Genomic DNA, 13,875 nt, shown 5'->3' on the forward strand with positions numbered 1-13,875 from the left:
TAAGGAGTGTACTTGTTATGATGAGCGTAGGGTGTTGTATGGAAGTGTTGAATCACTGTATTGTACATCAGAAACTAATATTATACTGTATGTTAACAAACTGGAATTTAAATAGAAACTTTTTAAAAAGAAAGAAAAAGATAAGGGATAAAATTTATGTTCCTGTTTTAAAAGGTTACCATTATAACGAGTTTGATGTAATACAATAGTGCCTTTCTGTTGTATCATTTTAGTCATATCTAACACCTAAAAGTACTAAATCTACACAAATTTTAAAAAGAAGAAGAAAGTTTGTAAATGTGACTCGGGATAAAGGAAACCTATACTGTAAGGAAAAATTAGAAATCCAATACTATTTCCTTAGATTTCCCATCAAAGAAAATATATCTCATGAGATTAAGAATAAACTGATTCCTGTGATGAGAAATACCACAATGTTAGATTCTGAAATAATTTGAAGAAATCCAACTCAGTTATTTAAAAGAGACAAGAACAAGCACAAAGAAAAGAGGCAGAGAACTTGGAATTTTCCAAGCTCTTTTCTATTATACTATTTCTTATAATGTGAAAGAATTTAGTTTTTGTCAATTATTATTATTATTATTATTATTATAAAATAATTAGATCTCAGGACACCTGGGTGGTTCCACTTGATTGAAGTTGGTTAAGCTTCAACTCTTGATTTTAGCTCTGGCCATGATCAGAGGGTCCTGGGAATAAACCCTCTGTTGGGTTCCAAGCTCAGTGGGGAGTCTGCTTGAGGCTATCTCTCTCTCTGCACCTATCCCCATTCATGTGTGCATGCACTCTCTCTATCCCTAAAATAAAATAATTAAATATTTTAAAAAGAATAATTAAATTTCAAAATTATTACATTTTAATATTGATTTCCATCCCTTTGATGACCTATTGCCAGAATATATGTTAATAATATAATACATATATGTTTGATATAAATATAAATTATCTAATCTTCAAAAATTAGCAATTTTTTAAAATTATGGAGTGTCGATTACATAACAATTAACCAAGTAGGTTAAAAAAAAAAAATGGTGATGGACAGAGAGAGGAGAAAATAAAACAAGATGAAACCAGAGAGTGAGACAAAGCATAAGAGACTCTCAATCATAGGAAACAAACTGAGGGTTTCTGGAGGGGAGGGGATGGAGAATAGGGGTAACTGGGTGATGGATATTAAGCAGGGCACAAGATGTAATAAGCACTGGGTGTTATATAAAACTGATGAATCACTGGCCTCTAACTCTGAAACTAATAATACATTATACACTAATTAACTGAATTTAAATAAAACAGAACAGAACAAAACAAAACAAAAAAGAATCAGGATCCACATCTGCTACTAATAATACTCAAAGTCCTTATTCTTGGTACTATACCCCGTTGCTTTCCCCAGGATCTAATGCACTGAAGCTTTGTACACTGACAGTATAGTAGCCAATGAGGTTTGCCCAAGGCACAATTACAGCAAATTGAAAACTAATGCATTGATACAGCAATAGTACAAATCAATTTCCAATTTTTCAATTCCTGAAAGTGACAGTCTATCCTTCCAGACAGCTATATTAAATAAAAACAAACACAGGAAAAGCATGCTACCTTCAAATGCTCTCCATGAGATAATTGTTAGAAATACAGAACTACAGGTTCAGTGTTGTTTAAGAAGACACTTAACGTCTCTTGCAAGGAAGTAGTTCTATTGAGAAAACATAAAATTCCACGATGCTCAGACTACTTTCAAAGTTCTTCAACTGAGAAGACAAGATAGGGGATGCCTGTAAAGTTCCTGTCCATTTAACCATTTTCAAGCAAAGGAAGTTTCAGAGAGATTGGGCTCTCAGAAAAACATGTCAGGAAGATGATACCTTCAGGGATGACTCGTGGATTCTAACCCCTGCCTCTCCACGGGGGTGGTCCTTTCTCACCACCTAACAGTCTTCCTAGTGACTCAGTAGAGATCGTGATGAAGGAGATGCCTGTGATCCGTCAGCAGGTGGGAAGTCTGGCACGATCCCCAGGACCAGGAAAAGCGGGCAAGCACAGTTTTAAAGGTGTAAAGTTTCTTCACGGGGCTCAGCCGCAAAATGCCACACTTGCTTACTTTTCTAAATAAAATTAAATGTGGCTCTGCCCTTACCTAAATTAATTTGTGAAGAAAGTAAATACCTGTTATTTTAAAGGTCCCTTTCCCTTCCTTCAGTATTATAAAAATCCTGGTAGTTTTATGATTCAGAGACACAGAAGAGCCTTCGGTTTCTGTTCCCTGATTTGCCACCACTCAGGCCTTCATGGGCCATTTGAAAGCAATCAGCTCCAGAGCTCAGGGCTCTGCACTTTCTCTACAAAACATTTACCAATTAAACTGATTTTTTTTTCTTTTCTTTCTTTCTTTTTAAGTGTTTGAAAGCTGTGTATTGATAATAAGGAAAATACAATCATTCATAATTTCAATTTTCTGTTGCCAGGTTTATTTTATTTTATTTTGGCTTATAATTTAATTATTATTTGTTAAAAACTTGAACCAAAATATAAACATGTGGCAGATTTTGAAGTACAGTTAACTTAAAAAGAATATTGGGGAAAATTAATCTCTTAAAAATTGTTTCCTCTATAAATTTACATCTTCATCGATGACTCTTGCTCTTTGCTAGAATGTGACTGGGTCAGCACTATACCTATTCTGATATTCTCATCTTTATAGATTTAAGCTCTGAGAAATCTTGTTCTCAGAAATAAGCAGATGGAACAAAGGGGCTTTATTATGACAATGTCACTCAATTCTATGAACTTCTTCAAAGAATTATAACAAAAATTATAATGAGTTACCATACAAACTAAGTTATAATCATGTGTCCATGGATACCTCAATTAGTTATTTCAAGATTTTTGAAAAAATTTAATGTAACAATCTAAAAAGCAATCACTTGAAAAAGGTTTGGTTCCTGGTGATTAGAATCATCTGCCTTTTTTTCTTAAAGTTTGTTTATTTGTTTTGAGAGAGAGAGAGAGAGAGTGTGTGTGAACAGGAGAGGGAGAGAGGGAATCCTAGAGCAGACACCACCTTGAGCCCCAAACCTGATGCAGGGTTCAATGTCACAATCCTGAGATCATGACCTCAGCTGAAATCAAGAGTCAGACACAGAACCAACTGAGCCACCGAGGCACCCTCTTTTTTTTTTTTTTTTTTTTTTCTTCATGGAGATGCATGTTTTGAATCTCTCTTTTGTTTGATTTTAGCACCTGGGGCAAAGAATCAAAGTAAATTCAAGAACTTTGAGATATACTGTTCTTTTGAAATATAAAACAACAAGGAAAACCTTGTGGGAGAGAAATTCTCTGAAAGGAAGAATGGAAAAAAGGAAGTGGAAGAATTAAGACACAGTTATTCAAATTCGACCCTTGAAAACCTGTTAAAATTATCCACCAGCCCAGAATCCTTTTCCCGTCATCTGAGGGGGTTAGCAAACTTCAGATTTGGCAAAGTGGCAAAGCAATTAAACCAGTTTTGTTTTCTCTAGAATAAAGTCTCCAAATTCATTTTAAAATTCGACAATCTTTTTTGTGGTGTCCTATAACCATCTCAATACTGAGTTCTGATTCTAAGTTAGTTATGTAGATAATTCCGTTAGGAGATTGTTATATCGTTCTTTGGCTACATTTTAGAAACTGAACACAGTGCTGAAGGACTGGTTATAGATCACCCAGAAACAACTTCATGAGGAAACACTCGAAGGGAAAGAGAAGCACATAATAGAAGCGCCATAGACCAAGGGAGACATTTTTCTGAAAGGTCAGATAACATTTGTTTGAACACAAGATTAAATTCCCTACCTGTTCAATCCTTTCAGACTATAAGGATAACCACACTTCAGAGAAGAGGACAGCGATGAAAATCACTGAAAGGATTTGCTGATGAAATGAGTTTTTCTACCACTTGATAGGACTTGCAGGGTGGAAATTTTTTTTTTCTTTCTTCCCTTCTAGGTTCTTTGGCTGGCCATTTACAAATAATCTAGAGATATGTTATCCTTGGGATTTAGGTGTTTGTATAATGTTCATTTGTAGGTGTCTAAAAGGGCCAGAGATTCTGGATTAGTTTTCCTCCACCCTTACAGACTTACCAGATCTGTGCTATGGTGACAGAGGCTGCAGATCAGGAACTTTGTTACTTTGGTCCTCTCCACACAAACTGCCACACTGGTATCTTAGTAACCTTGATTCCAAGTCATTTTTAGTATTTTGGTTATGTCTGTGTAGTGTCATTGCTAAAGTTCTTTGTATGAATTTAGGCACTCAGTTGGCAACTATTATAACTGTCATATAAATTGTAACACTTAAATAATTTCTGAATACTGTCTAATGCTTTACAAGGAGACAAGAATATTTGCATTGTTACAACTCTTTCAAATAAGTAACTTTACATAAAGGAAAAGAAACCCAGACAACAAAAGGGCATTTTGTTTACTCGGAAGCATTCTACAAAGAGCAGCATTTCCTGCAGTAAATATGCAGAGAATTAACCTTAGATTCTATTTCTATTTCAATAGTGTGTTTTTAACTAGTGTCTCTTAACTTAATAACATAATTCTTAAAGAATCAGGTACATTATTAATTTAAAAATATATATATTTACCTGCAGCTATAGAGTGAAAAATGAAGAGCCTACCTTACAAAATCAACAACTCCTAAAGTTTCCCTGTATAGTAATACTATCCTGGTACTATGTAAATGTCCATCTCCCTCTCTCTCTCTCCCTTTCTCTCCTGCCTCAGGAAAGGCTGCATGTTCCAATTATAAGAAATAATTCAACTATTTGGGCAGTTGAGTGTTCAGAAGTAATAACATATCCAGAGCTTGGTTACCTTACTAACTCTACTCCCCAAAATAGAAACTGTCAAAAAATAATATGAGATCAGGATTGATTAAAGCTATGCCATTTAAGTTATCTGTGTCTAGACAAGATGAGAGTTTAGATAACTCTCAGGTAAATATGTGGTTATAATTCAACCTGGAGGGAGAGAACAATATCAGGTTAAGAGTAACATATTTTTGCTAATAATATGATATACAGATCATAAAAGAACGTCATAAGTACTAATACCATGGGTTTAAATACACTGTGTTACTTTGGAGAATAGTGTTTCTATCATGTAGAGAATCTGTAAGACAGTACACAAATGAGATAAAAGAAAATGAATGAGGAAGGCAGAAATTTCTACTAATTTAGAAGCAATCTCAAGGTTTCAAGTCAAAGGGGGCATTCTTTAGAAATAGGGACCAAAAGCAATGTTTATTTATGTAAGAATAATTGCTTAATTAGGTGCACTTAACATAAAGGTTGTTTTCCTTAATAGTGTAAAATAATCCAACATCTCTCAAATGAGAACAAGCGAAGTATATTTATCAGATCTTGATTGCAGCCAGGAAATCAGCCACCATTACTGGCATTTGGCAGAGACTAAAAGGCAAGCAGGGGAGTGGGGAAGATTTGTGATAGGAAAAAATGGAAAGCTTCCTGTTTGCCCTGATTGGAGACTGTTGGCCTGGGGGAACAGAAGGTAGGCTAACCGAAAGTGGAGCATGCTGTGTGATCAGTTAGGACATATAACTGGCATTTTGTGCTTGGTCCTATATTGGAGCAACGTGGCAAAAACCAGGGAAGCTGTCCGTTATCAAGCAAATCCTTACCAACTGGGACCTAAATGCTACAGAGGCTGGGGTTCAAATGGGTGGCTGCTGTTGTGGGTCAGTGTTCTATTTTCACATATGGGATGGCCAGTGACCATTTGTATGTTTCGTTTCTCATTCTAGAAGGACAGAAACTGCCTCAGAGTTCCAGGTGATAAGGATTGTAGTCGCATCACAGAATGCTTAATCTCGGCTTTCTGGATGTGGCGACTGGTCCAAAGAATCATTCTTCATTTGAGCCGCATCATTCATGTTACCCCAACTCCCATAGATGTAATAGGTCCAGGAGGCTAAAGTGGGAGGCAGAGCCCTTCAGTTATTACTCGAACTTGGGACAGAGAGACAAAATGATTCAAAATAGGAGAACTTGAAACTTGAATGTGGCAACAATTCTACCTCTATAGCTGTGTCAGAGGCTGGTGTAAGGGACAAGCATCTAAAGATGAGAAGTCTATCTCTTGGTGACACATAAAAACCTAGCAGTACCCCTGGCTTTCGTAAGATTTTGTGAAAAAAAACTTAATAATTCCTCTTCCTTACTGAACTGTTTGTGTCTGTTTCTTGCAGTCAAATGAGTCCCGATTATTAATCGTTAAGTAGTTTTGTGAAATTTCTGTTGTGTTTCAGCCATTGAACACATAGGACTGGTGTTCCCTGGTACTGGGCATTTCCATGCTCCATCTGCCTTATAGCTGGGCAGTGACTTGTACTGGGCAATGACATATAAGCAGAAGTGACATGTGTCCCTTCTGAGATGAGACATTTAAATGCTGAAGCAATTATCTTATCTCTTCCTGTCTTCTCCTGCTAAATATTGAGGAAGTGGCCAAATGTCACCTGAGTGACAGGGGGTGATGATCAGTAATGAAAAGCTAAAAGGGCCCTGAACACTGGTAAGTGAAGATAAATTAAAGCTTGGACTTTATCCTGGGGTCATTCAATATTCAGCTGATTATTTTTTATCCTAAATTCTGTTCAAAACAATGTGCTCATGACAACTGAAAGTGATTCTTTGAAGCAGGGACTTGGCATGTTCAGATGTGTGATTGTGAAGGAGTGTTCTGGCTACCTTGTGGAAAATAGATCAGAGAGGACAACTCATGTGACTGAGAGGGCTTATTTTCTGCATGAGACTGAAAAAGGGCCCGTCGTTTGCTTAACGACCTGTCCGTGTAGAACAGTGAGTGCCCGCTGGGTTCTTGTAGTTAGTTGCATGAGTGGAAGAGAGAGAGAACAGTCTCCTAAAACTCAGGCAGTTTCTAATTTAAAAAAATAGTTATGTGCTAGCCTGCTTATAATTTCATTTTCATGACTCAGAGCACCTTCCATAAGCACATTCTGGCAAACCATAAAACGAATAAATTGAAACAGAATGAAACCAATTGGACACTAGAATTGTAGTGTTTTAACTACACTACAATTTAATATGTTAATAAGATTAAACATATTACCACAAAATGTAAATATACAAATTTACAAGCACAGTAATTTGAAAGAAACTTTAACTGAATTTAGGTCAATTAACCCAATAAAACATGTTTTTGTAAACAACAATTGTTTGGCAGACTGAGTATTCTTAATCTTTAAAGTGCCTGAGTATAATACCTCAGGAAAAAAAATCTGTTTTCTATACATTTCCTTTATAAAATGCAGAAGCAATAATACAAAGTTAACATGTTTCCCCATCAGTGTGATATTTTGAAATTCATAAATAAACCTCTTTGTGCATAAAATAAAACTTACAGAACCAAAGTATTTAATTTTACAGTGTTTTTCTTTTTTTCCTTTCTTCTGTTACTCGCTCTCTCTCTCTCTCTTTTTGTAAATAACAACATTAAGGAGAAGAGATATTTAGGAGACATAATTGTCTTCTACCAGCCAGCTTGCAAAAAACTAAATCAAATAGCAATGATACAAAAAATGTTGTTTTGACATTCTGGTAAATGAAAGTGTAAGATGAATAGTAATGTATCAGAGGTTCATGTCTATCTGAAGACTGTGAAAATTGCTGATTATAAAGGAGAGAGTTAATGATCTCTAATTGTATTGTAATTTGAATGCAGACTAATAGTGTTGAAGAGAACAGATTTGTGTGTTAACATAAGAAATATTAGAGGAGTAGGTGCCCAGTGTTTGGGATAATTAATTCTATCCCTCACTCCCTACAGACAAATACATATATAAACTGAATTAGATTCTAGAGAGAACCCAAAGAACCAAAATTAGACTCTGAACAAGCTTGCCATCATATGGGAACTTAAATTACTATTTTTGATGTTCTTTGCAACTATCTCATTTAGTTTGTATTGTGTTTGCTTTTTATTCTAAGGTGTTTTTTTTAATGGATTGAATAATGAATAAAAATCTGCAGCGCCTTGCAGAAAGTTTGGATTCAGTGCTATTTAGAGCTTTTATTTCACAGCAAATCCTAATGTTTCCTCTGGTGGTATGTGTGTGCTTTTTGTTTTTTGTGGGGTTTTTTTGTTTCGTTTTTTGTTTTTGTTTTTGTTTTTTTGTTTGTTTGTTTAGAGCTCTGAGCGTGTGTGTATGTGCATGTGTGTGTGTGTGTTTGTGTGTTTATTTTACTCTTGATTTCAAGGGGAAAAAAATTAAACAACTGATGTAACAAAGATATTTTGCAACTAGTGTCAATGACCTTGTACTTAAGCTAAAAAACTCAAATAGTTTGTGAGAATGATAGAAGCTTATTATTTAAGAACAGTCAACCAGGAAATGGACAAAGGCATTCAAAGGTACTACAAAGTGCAACATTTGCATCATTTTATTAGTCACTATGCACATTATTTAGATCAGTGTGCTGCAAAATCACTTTGCTTAGATGGCTTTAACAAACAGCAGAAACTTGCTTCACCACTGCAGTTATCATAGCATTTCAGGGAATTATAGGAAAACAAACCAAACCCAGTAAACCTGCAAAAGGACTTTAAGTTTCATGTGCTTTTCATCTCTGCTTGCGTGTGTCTTTTTGTTCTAACTAGTGTCAATAATAAGTTCAAATTTATAACAAGACTACAGTGCCTCCCGTAAACACCTGACTGAGAAAATCACCTGGGAAAATCAAATAAAACTTAGCTATTGAAACCTACAGAAGAAAGGAACACATTTGAGTTGATGCAAACAGATGAACATGTCTCAAAAGCTGGGCCCTCAGTGTGGATCGTAACTTCTGAAGAAGTGAAATTTACCTCCCAATTCAGGAAGCGCCACACCTTGATCAAACTGTGCCCCTGTACTCACAGCTTGAGCCATTCCTCTTTTAGGCTTGTCTAGGCAGATGCTAGGGACTAGCTTATTGAGGCCTGGTGCATTTCATTTATCACAATTACACAATATGCAATTTGACTAAAGGGTATGGTATAGGTCAGTGCATTTAGGCATAACAACAGGGCTTATTAATCATCCTCATCCCCTGAAGTTTATATGTGTGCTTAGAACTACAACAGAACTTCAGAACTAGAATCCGGGTCACTCATCCCTATGTCTCTGGAAGCTCATGGGATCAACTCTGCATGCTGCACTGCACCACTTGAAATAGCTTTATCCATAAATAAGGACTACAGTTTACCACCATCTGTTTAACTCTCATGTCTATATCTCAATTCACTCCAAATTTGAATAGGGGAAAGTGGAGAGTTATTTATTAGTCTCCTGTAGATGCTTGGATAACACTGGATGCTTTAACAAATAATCTTCAAGGTTAAAGTAGATTAAATGTTAAAATTTGTTTTTCCTTGACAGTATTCAAATAACGTTCCTGGTTAGTGGCTGGCTTTCTGCATGTGGTGATTCAGGAGTTTGGTTTCCCCTTTTCCTATAGCTCCAGCGACTATAAGATCTTGGAGCTCTCCATTTTCAACTGACAGATGTGGATCAGGGAGAGAAAGTCCCAGAAAGCGTGCACGTTAGCTAGAACTCAAGTGTGTAGAAATGAAGCCAAGCTGTTTACACAGGAAGAAGAGAAGAATATTTTGGTGAAGAGGTCTCAAACTCTGCCTCAGCTTTTCAAAGTCCAACTCGGTAGACTACAGACCCACAGGGAGCCTTGTAGACCATATATTATGTAGAGGTTCTCATCACACATTTTTTTGTTGTTGTTATTAACATACCTGACTATGCCTATTAAAACGTTCCACATCCTTGTATGTTTCTCTGACCTATGGCCTTCAAACTGGGGGTCTGTGTGTGGGGGGGGGGTGGTAATTACATACATATCCAAAAAACCCAGCCTGAATAATGTATTCTTTTACCCAAAGAAATACAATGAAATATTCTCAATTTCTCAGCAAGAATTATGGAACCTACAAAATATCTATATATGTCATTTCCATCTAATTAATGTCATTTTTTAATTTAAAAGTTATCATATTTTATCTGTTTATTGAATGAGTCAGTGTTGATTTTATTTCTCCCCCACTCTATTTGTCATCTCCCCTGACCATTGCTTACCATGTTTACCATATTGCCTGGTGGCTCGTGTTCACTTTCCCAGTATAGACTGTGCTATTTAATATCACTCCATGTTTTCATTAAAAATGATTCATATAAATTATAAGCCTATTATAATAAGCTCATTGTTGCTTTTTCCAGCTAAAGTACAATGCATAAAGCACAGACATTCAGATTATCATTTCCCCATCCTTCCTAAGTGTTTCTTCCCTGTCCCATATGTTATACACCATTTGTTAAAGGGAGTATGGTTGTGGACATACCTTTGGGAATGAATTATATGAAAATGGTGCCCCCATGAGTTCAGCAAGTTGAGAGAGTTGCACATTGCTGTAAGAAAGATACTCTAAACTATAGTAGCTTCAATACAGTTGTTAATCTCTCTTTACTATCATGGTCAAGGTAAAAAGCCCAGTCTTGCATAACTATCCTGCAAAAAAAAAAAAAAATATATATATATATATATATATATATATATATATATATATTCCATCTTTGATACTTATAATATTGGCCTCAGCTTCATGGCCATTTTTTTTTCATAATCTGTATACGAATATTTCTGTATAATCTCTTTTCCATGTTACTGATGTCAAAAAACACTTCATCTGAGGAAGAAAATGACAGTACTGACATAGGAGGCTCCTTTCCCACTGTATAACATCACCCTTTGCTTCCATCTCAGGATCATTTCTATTCTGTTAATTAGCAAACCCAAACTAATGTGCTGTATAAAATATGTACAAAGTTATATTAACCTAGAGATTTGAAGCATTTACAAAATAACACATCAGTTCATGTTATCAGTAAAGTTCTACATTACAGTGTCCTACATGTCCTAAAGTGTATCCAGATGCATATTTTTAACTTATGTGAGTATAAAATCTCTAACCATTGCCCTTTGCCAGGGACGCAGAGGGTGGGAAGTCTGAAAACTAGCAGTTAGATGTATGAGAACTCTAAGAGATAAAAGGGCTGAGCAATCCTGCTGTAGCTCACAGAGTATAGCCTATACATGTTTGCTAAAAAGAATTTATCATCTTTTTTCATGGTATAAATCTGCAATTCCTTATTTATTTTATTTTAATTTTTTTTTTAAATCAGAACAAACATTCAGCAGTAGTGAGTTTGAAGACATGTTTAATGAAAACATTGATGAGGATGATGTAACGTGCCAAACTTTAAGGCTATAGAGTTGCCACTAACCATATGAAAATAGATGCAACGATATCATTAAACAAGGAAGGAAAAAAGGAAAAAAGAAGTGCTCTCTGCCATGGCAGGAAGCCCAGAGAAAAGTTGCTTCCAACAGCCCCATGATTATATGCAGAAGACAAAACACCCCAAACAAATATAATACTAGCTAGGTTCAGGAGACCCAACAGAAGGCAGCACAATTTTCCCCAGATACCTCATTACACACAGCTTTGTGGACAACATTCGCCTCTCAGTTTCACAAAGATCATTACCATCATCAGACCTCCGTGGAACTCTCCTCTCCATGGGGAATCGTTCTCATTCCTTAGAAACTACTGAGAAAATTAAGAGACAGAGAAGAAAGGAAGAGTAAGATACAATTAAACTCCTGCAAACTCTTTTGTTTATAGGAACCTAGGTTCCTGACTTTGATGTTGTTGCTAAAATAACTCTGGGGAAAAATTTCTTGAAAGAATGAAAATGATCAATTTAGGTTTTAAATTTTGCAACCCATAATAAAGCTTTTTTCCTTCTCTCTTTTCCACCATTTTTTATAATGAAGGTATAAAACAATTTATTCTTTATCACAAATAATGACTCCATGAGATTATATTTGAGTTTAGGGATTTCAAAGTCATTTTATAAGAATTAGTTCAGTTGTTACACATTTTTCTGGAATGTCTAAGCAATATTATTAAAAGTCCAGTTTAATTGCTTTGAAAAAGTGCTTTTGACATGATACTCAGTCTTTCAAAATTCACATTTCATTCTTTGTACATCAGCTCCTAAAATGACTCACGTTTTTCTCTTTGAATTTCTTCTTTTAGAGTTCAAAAGCATTGAGACATAACTCTTTATAAAATCTGCTGTGTTTTGTATGATTAACTATACAGTTCTGGAAATGTACCGAATATCTAATCTAACATCTTGAATATACAAAATAAAGATATATGAACCTTATCAACCACATGTTCCAAATTTAATTTGGAGGACAACAGGCAAACAAGCAAACCGAAACTGACTATGATGTTGTCCTGAATAGTGTTAGAATTATGGCCGTGATAAAGGAAGCTGAGGGACATGAAAGGCTTGAGAGAAGGGATTTTGAAGTGAGTCTTAAAAATTGATCAGATGGTGGTCAAGCAGAGATAAAATCCACTGTATTATGTTGCATTGTTCCCCAACTCCTGTATGATAAATACTACTTTACCTTCAATTTTTCTCTTCAGGTTACATTGAGTATGTAGAAATAGTATGCATAACACAGGGGAAAGATTCCAGGATGTCTTACACTGCTTGCTATGTGTTTAGAATTAGAAGTGTAAGACTTGAGGGAGAGATCATTGAATAGAATTTTGTTCACCAATTGACCTTTTTATGTTTTAGGAACAGTCAGATGAAACTGTGCCCCACTATGGGAGAGTCATTTGAAACCACAAGAGAACGTGATAGAACAGTGATTATACTACAACTGTTCAGTGCTCAGGCAATATACATGCTGGGTAATCTGCCTAGAGGAAGTGTCCAAAGGTGCTTGGTCATGTCAGATGGCATCAGAAATGAGAGAAAGCATGACATACATGGATTTTTGTGAGAGTTTCATAGTCTAAATATTAGTCTGTCGGCTTTCCTTTGTACTGATTTCTCTAACATCAAAATCATGTAAATACGAGGAAAGAAGTACTTTCAAAGTTAGCAGGTACTCACTGCTTGGATCCTGCAGTGATAAGAGTGTTTTGGGCAGCTATGATAGTAGCCTGTGGCAGAATCAAACTTCAAACAGGTGCACAAGAGACTGTATGCTGCATAACATGGTATCTTACAATTTTAAAAAATAGATTGAGTTAAAGGAATACTGAACCCCAAACTTTGCCAAAACTGTTGATAGTGCCATTGAAACTGAAGAGGGAATAAGAAAATATGGGTTCTAAATAATCACACAGGAGTTGGTTGATGTTTCCTTCAAAACTAATCATGGGCATGAGAACTGTTAGATCCCAGATTGATGGAATTTTAATAGGTTAGAAACTAAGTGGAACAGAAATGGTATACATTACTTCTGTTCATCATCAGTATTAAAAAAGAATGAAACATCAGACTTGAAACAATTCACAGACTATTAGATGGGGATTTAGTAATTGCTATTTTTAACCAACTGAGCCACCCAGGCGTCCCAGTAATCGCTATTTTTAATGTAGAGGAAGAGAAATATTTACTCATGAAAAATTTGTTGATATGTGCTACCATGGTGAAAACTCAAGGAAAGCTAAAATTTAAAGGACTTTTATAAAGCAAATAAAGGAGGGGATTACTATCTTAGCACTTTATTAGTTTTATCCGTGCATTAATGCAAAATTATTAAAAAATAAAGACTATACTAGGAAGTTTTTAAAACCTAATTGCAGTTGAAATACAAATGATAACAGAATTTGAATATAGGAGTTGAATTCTATACTATTTTGTTATTAATAAAGGGGAAACAACAAGTATTTTGCATGATAATTT

At 35.4% G+C, this 13,875-nt stretch overlaps 1 non-coding gene across 1 annotated transcript; it reads left to right on the plus strand.

Moving 5' to 3' along the window:
- Positions 1 to 1,429: 1,429 nt before the first annotated feature.
- LOC123392604 lies at positions 1,430 to 1,564 on the plus strand. The gene has a single exon (XR_006607336.1). It is a non-coding gene; the product is annotated as a U4 spliceosomal RNA (small nuclear RNA).
- Positions 1,565 to 13,875: the final 12,311 nt, after the last annotated feature.

The sequence above is a fragment of the Mustela putorius genome, unplaced genomic scaffold (genome assembly GCF_011764305.1).
Source record: "Mustela putorius furo isolate JIRA1106 unplaced genomic scaffold, ASM1176430v1.1 tig00000589_pilon_pilon_pilon, whole genome shotgun sequence".
Lineage (NCBI taxonomy): Eukaryota > Metazoa > Chordata > Mammalia > Carnivora > Mustelidae > Mustela > Mustela putorius.